We start from the raw sequence: 9,202 nt of genomic DNA on the forward strand, positions 1-9,202 counted from the left end.
TGCGAGGTGCTGCATAAATTTTGTGAGACTTCGTACGGCGCATGTTATACACATGCAGGCGTTATTAGGCATTCTTATTAGTAATGTATTATATTTTGGTAAACTGCGTGAATCCAAAATGAAAAAGCCTGCACGGCCATCGTTTTGCTCAGAAACCAGAGTGTAGCTACGTTTGTAATACCTAATAACGCGCAAAGATGGCATTTTCGTAATTTTGTTTCGATCTACATGCCGCTGTTATTTTCATTACTATGGTTGTTCATACGTAGTAGTGGCCATATCTAAAGATGAAGGCCTCTCCATGACGTCTAGATACACCTTCCTGGAATCAGTAGCCACCTCCTTCCTTCAGATTCTTTGATCTCACCCCTCTAAAGTAGCCCTAAGAGGAAGGCTGACGTAACTCTTTTGGAAGCAATGCGAAGTTTCTTTGAAGAAACCTGCCATTTTATGGAAATCTTACTCTGTGTTTGTATTTGTGCTTCATACTAAGTAACAAAGCGGAAACGGAAACGTAGATTTTTCGACATGCAAAACAAGGAAAAGAAACACTGAAAACACAGCTGTGCTGTTGCCGCTTTTCTTTCTTCGAATTCTTATGTTTCGCGTGGGCTACGATAAATGAAATGAAGCTATGTCAACTTGCCAAATGTCAGTTCTACTTAGCTTATGATTACTTTTATCTATTTCATTCCAATAGTAAATGTTTCAACCAAGCCCACAAGGTAATTTTTGAGTGCTGTTGCGGTCGTCCGGACATCTTAACGATAAGTTATAGACTATGGGATTTTAAGGCTCGCTATGAAGCTGCTGGTATTATCGGCGCATAGTAACGAGTGAATAGGTTCCTCACATAGACGAACACAGATATTCCTAGTGAAAATTGGACTATGGTCTAGACTGTGGGGCGGTCTTGAAACAGAACGCAGCGCAAAAAATGACACAATCACTCTGCTTATTCTTGGAAACTTGCCCTTCTACTGTGTCTCTTTTGCGCTACCTTTCGTTAGATGTCTAGCCGTTCCTCAACTATTTTACATTTCTCGGTCGAGAAATGTAGCCAACCTTCTCATACTTAGTGATCAACAGAGGTGCGTCTATGTTCACGCGCCAGGTATTGTGTACTTTTCGAATCAACGTTATTATCGAGACGAAAAATATTCTGGAATATGTAACAGCGACACAAATACTTCACGTGAAATTAAGTTGTGGTCACCAGCGTAATTGGCCCAATCTTTCTTTTTCCACCTTTCAGCATTAAAGGCTACATCCTATTCTTAGAGAAAAATCGCGATAAGCAGAAATTCCACAGAGAGAACGGCGTCCTAAGTAGTCGCTTTTGTATTAGGATGATGCAAAAATATCCTTAATAGCAACAAACGTTTCTCGACTCACTATTAATATAACCAAAGATGCAAGCGCTAAACAATTTTTGAAGAACAAGACAGGATATGATGTGTATTTTTGCGATATCTATCTTCTATCCGGAATATCATCCTTAAAGAGTGGTGGCGAAGTCTCAAGAATGCATTCTTTAGATAAGTGTTAGCAGTTTCCATGAAACGAAACTGGTCGCGGATAGTGAGAGCAGCTGGGGCTCGTGATATACGGGTTGGCGATCATGATCTATGATGATCATGATAAAGAACATTTGCCATGGCTAGCACCCACTAAGGCGCAGAGTGGGTTGCAGGCGCACTTCTTCTTTTGCACTGTACCCACGTCCGTAGGTAGCATTTCCCCTCTTCTTGAGAAAGAGCATCGGCTTGATGTTCAAGAAGCGGTGTAAAAACAGGGAAAACATGCTCAAGGCAGATGTTGGTGCATGGAAAACAGTGGCAGCTACAGGAAAGAAAAAAGTGCAGCAGTGGTGAACCACGGCGTGTACAGTCTCAACAGAGAGGTAACCGCATTAGCGGCAAATAGGAGCATAAACATAAATATGAATGAATAAAAAAAAAAGAACACCATGAGCGTGCAACATATGGTTTCATGCGCACGACGTGAACTGTGCAGGGCCATGTTGTTGTCTTCGCCGTGCTTGGGCCGTATTGTGCGGAACCACTTCGGAATTCTCATCACTAATGCGGCACAGCAATGTGTATGGATACAAGTAACGTCTCAGTAACTTTTGTGAAAGACCAGTGGCGAACAGAGGTCCACACCCGCACTTGAGCTCCGGCATTGTAGGACAGCTGTCTGTGGCAGACGCTAAAACGCCATGCATCTGCTGTGTCATGCTGTACCGATGTACGCCCGCGCGAATCGGTGAGCTTTCTCAGCCGCTAAGCAAATTCTTCGGCGTCCGAGGTTAGGTACTCGGTGTCTTGATACGAAAGGAGAGCGTACCGCATCGCCAGAACTTTGTGCCTGTAAAGAAGGCGAAATGGTGCAAAGCGCCTTGTTTATTGCACAGTGGTAATAAGCGCGAAGGTCACGAAAGGCATGATGGGATGCTCTGTTTCACGCTGGACGTCATTGTAACTGTAGTTATCACGTACGTGGTGGTCTTGTTTATTCGCCCCACAAGTCCGCTGGACTGCGGCTGGTACGCAGTCGTTTTTGGATGCCAGGTTTTGCATAACTAAGTTTTCATCCATGAGCAGCGCTGTGGACGCCCTCTTCTTTCTATGATTACAGTGGATGGGGCACCACGACACAGTACCATGTTACACATGAAGAACAGCGCTACCTCGAAGCCGTAGCTCCTGCGAGCCCCTCTGTCTCGGCATAGCGGATGAAATAGTTAGGCGTGACACTTACCCGCTTGTAGCGGTTGGTTGACACAGGGAAAGGCCCAAGAATGTCCAAGCCGACTTGGTCAAATGGCTTATGAGGTTGCATTAATGTGTTGCAATAACCCGGCTGGTTCCAGGGACTGTGGCTTTCGCCTCTGACATTCACGGCAGCATTTAACATATTGTTTGACGCTTGCGAAAAGCCAGGACCAGTAATAATACATGGCGCGCTATCTAGAAAGCGTTTGTGATGAGTTGGATGGCCTGATTTGGGCTCACCTTGGCAGGCGAAAATAATATCTTCCCGCAATCTTTTGGAACCTGCAGGAAGTAGGCTGGATTGTTCGAGCGGGAGTTTTTCTTGTAAAGCACGTTGTCTCGTAGACAGGAGGATGTCACTATGCGATATAGATGGCCTGGTGTGGTTGACAGGCGATCTTCTATGTGGTCATTGATTGGTCGAATTTCAGCGTCGTCAGCTGACGTCGGATCAAGTTCCATGCAGTAATGGCGACCAGAAAGCCGTCATTGTCCTCTGACTCTTAACTGACAGATTCGCCGGGTGCAGGCGGCAGTGTGTCAGCATTTTCGTGCTTGCAGGCACACTTATAAGCGATAGCGACATTAAATTTCTGCATACCCGCAAGCTCTACCATGGCTGTTGTCCTGAAGAATCGCGTCTCTTTGCCAGCCAGCGTAAAGTCTTGTGGTCTGCCATGACTTTGAAGAGAGGGCCGTAGATAAATGGGCGTAGCTTAGTGGTTGTCTGCACGACCACGATATACACTTTTGCTGTGGTGGAGCAGTTCGGCCTCGCAACGGCAGAGCGAGCAGCTGACATAAGCTACTACTATTCCAATGCCGTCTTGACGTTGGACGAGTAGTACGCCAACACCGATGTCACTGGCGTCAGTATGCACCTCGGTCTCAGCTTCATCGTCAAAATGTGCCAAGGCGAGTGCTGGCTTCACGCATTGCAGCAGCTCAGCGAAGACCACCTTTTGCTAATTCGTTCAGGCAAATGGTGTGTTATCCCTTGTAAGGCACGTCAGGGGTTTCGCTATCTTCGAGAAGTTTCCGACAAAATGGCGCGATAATATGCACACAAGCCCAGGAAGCCTCGTGTGGCCTTCTAGTACACATGAAGAGGAAATGCTTCTATAGCTGCAAGCTTGTCCGGATCGTGTCGCGAACCTCTGGCACACACATTATGTGAAAGAAACTTCGTCTCTCCATAACCAACGTCGCAATTTTCTCGTCTAAGCATGATGTCAGACAGTCGAATTGCTTCTAGCACACTCTGCAGGTGGGGAAAATGTTGCTCAATTGTTCTATAAAAGACAGCTACGTCATCAAGATACACAAGTCTGCCCCTTCCGTCCCGCGAGGAGTTACAGTGTTGAGCTTCCGGTAGTCGACGCAGAAGCACACTGTTCTGGCTCTCGTTTAGACAACAACCGAAGACCAATATGAGCTGATGGAAGGCTCGATAACGGCGCGCCGAAGCATCTCTTTTACTTGCGTACGAATCACTTCGCATTCTGTCGGCCGATACGCGGGAGGGATGCTGGCGCTTTGGTCGCGCGTCGTCACATGAGATCATCCTGAGTCTTGTAATTGAAGTCTGGCACATTTCAGAGGAACTAGCAAAACACGCCCCGAATTCAAGCAAGAGCTCACGCAGCGCTACCTGGTTTTCATTCGATAGCTGGTAATTAATGTTGATATTGCCAAGTCTCTTCTCAGCTATTCCCAGTTTTCAAGAAGGGAGTACATTCAGCCCTTTTGCTATTTCTTGGGCAAACGCTATCGATGTGCAGCAAAAACATTTGTTGTGGCTCGTTCCTAACCTTAGTAGTAAGCAACTGAGACTGGCCCTCACCAAGCTGTAGCAGAGCCATAGCGGAACAAACACGTTGCGTCAGTAGACACGGCAAGTTACTTTCTGCGACCACTTCACCTTCGCGCATTTCACTGCGCATCACTTCGACTAGGACACTGACTTGTGGAGGAAGCGTAACACTTTCGGGGGAAACACTAAGCGCGTCGTCACTTCGCTTTGCGTGGTTCCCGTCGATTGCCCGGTCAGCTGACAAGGTGACTACACCTCCCGGTAGGTCCACAACAGCGCCGTATTCCTGCAGATTCCTCACGTCGCAGGACATTTGCATAGAGAAAGTTCACCACGAATGTCTATCACCGAATACCAACTGTTGTCGTGCAGTTTCCCAGTAGAGTGACGACGTGATCACCAGCTGTTTCAATCTGCGACCCATGCAAGGATGGTATTCCTTCCTTTAGAGCGGCGCTATCTTTTCTTAAGACAAAATAGTCCGCTCCAACGTTCACAAAAGTGCTAGCCGCATAACTGTCGGTCACCACCGGTCCGTCGAGCGAAAGCCAGTCATTCCGTTTAGCTGCAGTTGACGTCGGATTGGTACCCTGCCGTATATGCATCGAACGGAGGTCTTCAGAGCTTCAATTGCCAGCAGCTTCACCCCGAAAGATCGCTGTAGTTAGTTTTCTTGGCGGGGACTTGGTGATCTTGCGCTAGAATATAGCTAGCGCGGCATTTGAAATATCCTTGGCCATGGCGAGCTCGACTGCTACCCGGTGGGCGGTGGCATGCGCTCGTGAGCCAGATAGTCTTCATTGCCTCGAAGTCATTGGCCATGATGGGGAGGCGGCAAGTCAGCGGAATAACCCCGCCACCTGAGGCATTTATATGGGCATTAGTGGTACAAATGCTTTGCCTCACCGCAGTGGAAGCACAAAGGATGGCGGTCCGGTGTTCACCAAGCATCGGATTTCCGCGGGAATGTGCATCGACAATCAGCGTGATGCACTGGTTGCTCCGTCTGAAGCACAACTGGAGGAGCGGCAAGGCGAAGCGCTGGAGGCATGCGTCGTTCTTCGGTGTACTATCAGCGGCAAATGAAACGCGAACAGCGGAGCGCGTTGCCCAAGCATATGTGAAGGTATAGTGCGCGCTGTCCAGTCATCACCATTTACAGGCGCGCAGATCCGGTCTGGCCGCATGGCTCTGGTTTTAGAATGAAGCAAACGGCCAAGCGCGCTCGGCCAACACCACCTAGATAGCACAAGGCCTGTTCACTTCTATCCATGACGTCATGCTACCTGGCCCAACTGCCATAGAATCTAATGGGGATGCTCCCGAGTAAGCAACAGCGACTTTGACGTCACCCCTTTCGTCACGCCAGCCTTGGCAATGGAAATTTCGGGCCAAGTAGCATGACGTCATGGAGCGTAGTGAACAGGCCTTGTGCTATCTAGGTGGTGTTGGCTCGGCACGCCCACGGCGGCCGTCGCCGCGGCTTCCAGCGGTACTGCGCTGATCCAGTTTACCGATTGAAAGAATGAATATAACGCACAATCGGCAAATAATATCTGCGAATCTATAGTTATGGCGCTGCGAACTGCACTACACGCACTGCTGTTCGCGCCGACAGCACTCACGGTTTCGGCGAACTGTGCGGTAATACTCGCCGTATACTGCACATTTTGGCTTCTGTTCTGTTTCGTTTTTATTTTCTCCCTTTCAAATGTAAGAACCAAAAGAGAAGGGAAAATATTGTGCTTTGGGGTATCGCGCGGTGCGGCCAAACCGCTTGTGCGCGTCTGTCAGTGGTGATCACTTGACGGCGTGAGGACTCGCTTCTTACCGAACTGCCCATTGATCAGGCCTTTCGTACGGTGGTTTGAGCGAGGAACACACGGACAAGTACTGAAGGCATGGACAATTGAACAGCAAATGCTTAACGGGTATTCTTATTGAAATGGACGGGAATTTGCCATAAAAATCTCATTGCAGCTTCATCTAGCAGTGAAAAAGAAAAATGGCACGAGTGCAGAAGCGCAGCTGATAGCATTAGCGCTGTTGCTTTAGGTAAGCAGGGACAAAACTGGCCTCGCTGTTTCTGCCGCGGCTATCTCACACGAGAGTACGCCTTTGTGTTGAGACTCCCTCCTTTGACTACAAACGTAATATGCTGAGCGATAAACTTGGGGATACATATATTTGTGTACCCTCACTTTGGAAGCGTGAAACAAAATGAAGTTGAATTTTAAATGAGAAAATTTTAAGGTTTTTTTTTACTTCCCTTATTCGTCGAAACTGTGAAACGTGCATAATTCTCGTGCGCAAGCAGCACTTTTTGCAGCTAGCGTACGCTTCTTAACAAAATCACTGCGATTTTACCTTTGAACGTCTGGCAGATGTCCCTATCCTGTATTTTTAGTCTAGAAGGAAGCTTAGGGGCCCATTTTATGTTACAGTGAATGCAGTGGCGTAGGAACCAATGATGTGAACCTTACGGCTGCCTCGAAGGTGCTAATCAACGTACAAGAGTTGCGCACTTCTGTTCTTCTGATCTGCTGACCTGCTAATTATGGTGTCTTGAAGCAGCGCTGACACCACACTAAGAAATTAAAGCCCCTTTTTCAAAGAAAGAGGGAGCAACGTGAAGCTTTCCCCTAGCTTCGTCATCCGACTTTCGTCATGCCTTCGTCGTCATCCCGTTCTCACCAAACAATCGTCATGCATTCGTTGTCACACCGCCGTCGCGGTGCCGTCGCGATCGTTGCGTTGTTGTGACTAAAGCTACGTCATGCGACTTTTCTCGAGCAGTCGTCGTCGAACCTTTGTCGTCGTACACTCGTCTTCTTCCTATTGCCATTGCCGCTATAGTCGTCGTGATGTATGTGTTATGATACTGTCGTCATAATGCCATCGCTGTCGTTCCGTTCCTGGCGCTCCAACGTCATTTGCGACTATCATTAAATGACAAGCGAGACTCAAAAAACAGAAGATAGATGGTACAGCACATGCGCTGTACAAGAAGGACAGACATAGTTTATAGCACAGCAAAAATGTTGTAACATCGCTCGGGCCTTGTTTCTCTCACATCACTTGCAATATCTTGTACGAAGAAGGTCATATGTCTAGCCTACCCATTATGCCGACGTCATCACGCCATCATCCTCAGATAGCCGTCGCCAGACCATTTCTCAGGCTGCCGTCGTCCTGCTTTTATTTTAAGTTCGTCATCACTTCAGCCACGTCATATTACCATCGTCCTTCTATCGACGTCAATCCTTTGTAACATTATGGTAATCATGTGGAAGTCATTTACTCGTGATTACGTCACCGCTCGCATCCCATCGTCGAGATTGCGCCATTGCCCTAGAGTCCCTATTACAAATGCGATGTCACGCCTTCCTAGCATTGCCGCCATGACCATACCATTGTCATCCCTCCAGCTTCTTCAACAGTAGCTCGTCAGGCTCTCATCGTCACCCCATTGTCATCATACAGGCTTCGTGAGAAAGTGGTCGTCAAGCCATTCTCGTCATACACTCGTCGTAATCCTATTTTGTTCAAACTGTTGTCATGTCATGCTATTCATTGCGTCGTCATCATGCATTCGTTGTCATGCCGCCGATGTAATGCCGTGGCAGTTCTTCCGTCGTTGTAATTCTAACTTCATCATCCCACTGTCATCATGTCATCGTCGTCACAGAGTCACCGTTATCTCATTGTCGGCATGGCGTGGTTGTAATGCTGTAGCTTTTAACATAGTCATGACTGTCCATTAATGGCATTCCTTTTTCGTCATTCCATTGTAATCATCTTGCCGTCAGGGACCATAAGGGATGCTATATAAGCTTGACTTCAGAAGTAGGGTGTCGCTGCTTTGTTCGCATGCTAATCGCATTACGGCCAACTATCATCATGAGAGGAGTTATACTGTTCTTGGAGCAATTTCTTGTTATTATTTCAGAAATACCCCTAAAGGCCCTCCGGTGAGGACGATACATTCGCGGCGTGGAACGGACATGACTAATAACATATATGCACACAATATTTCAGTTATAGCATTGGATCGCAGAAGAGTACGGGGTCTAACGAGCAATTTGCAATATATTCAAACTTCACTGTTATTTGGCTTTGAGCTACACTTGTGCACAAAAATTTGCCCCGGACGCTTAAGCTTCTCCTTTAAGAGTGGAACGCAATAGCATTCGAAGATCCCTGGCTGGTTCTCACGCTTCCCGGCCGAACAGCTTATGTAACCGTAATGTTTAACGGAAAACGTTGGTGGTGAACGCTATGCACGAAGGCGAGCTTTGAAGTAAATATGGAGCCTCTTGTATAGGCCGATATTCTTTCCAAATTTCAATATTTCTGTCGGAGAAGATTTAACATAAAATGCATGCACTGCCGGGGTTTGTTTTATGACATTTGCTTGTGGGCTGCCATTCGCCCAATTCCGAGGAATAATTTGGTAAAGAATTTAAGACAAGGTGTGAGCAGCTTTAGATATAAAACGACAACCTTAGCGCCGTAAGAATATATTGACACGTGTACTTGTTTATCTTTTCCAGGTTACCACTAGTCACTGCCTTACAAATGTTATCACACAGCGCAGGACGCGCCTGCATGT

The sequence above is a fragment of the Dermacentor andersoni genome, chromosome 10 (genome assembly GCF_023375885.2).
Source record: "Dermacentor andersoni chromosome 10, qqDerAnde1_hic_scaffold, whole genome shotgun sequence".
Taxonomy (NCBI): Eukaryota; Metazoa; Arthropoda; class Arachnida; order Ixodida; family Ixodidae; genus Dermacentor; species Dermacentor andersoni.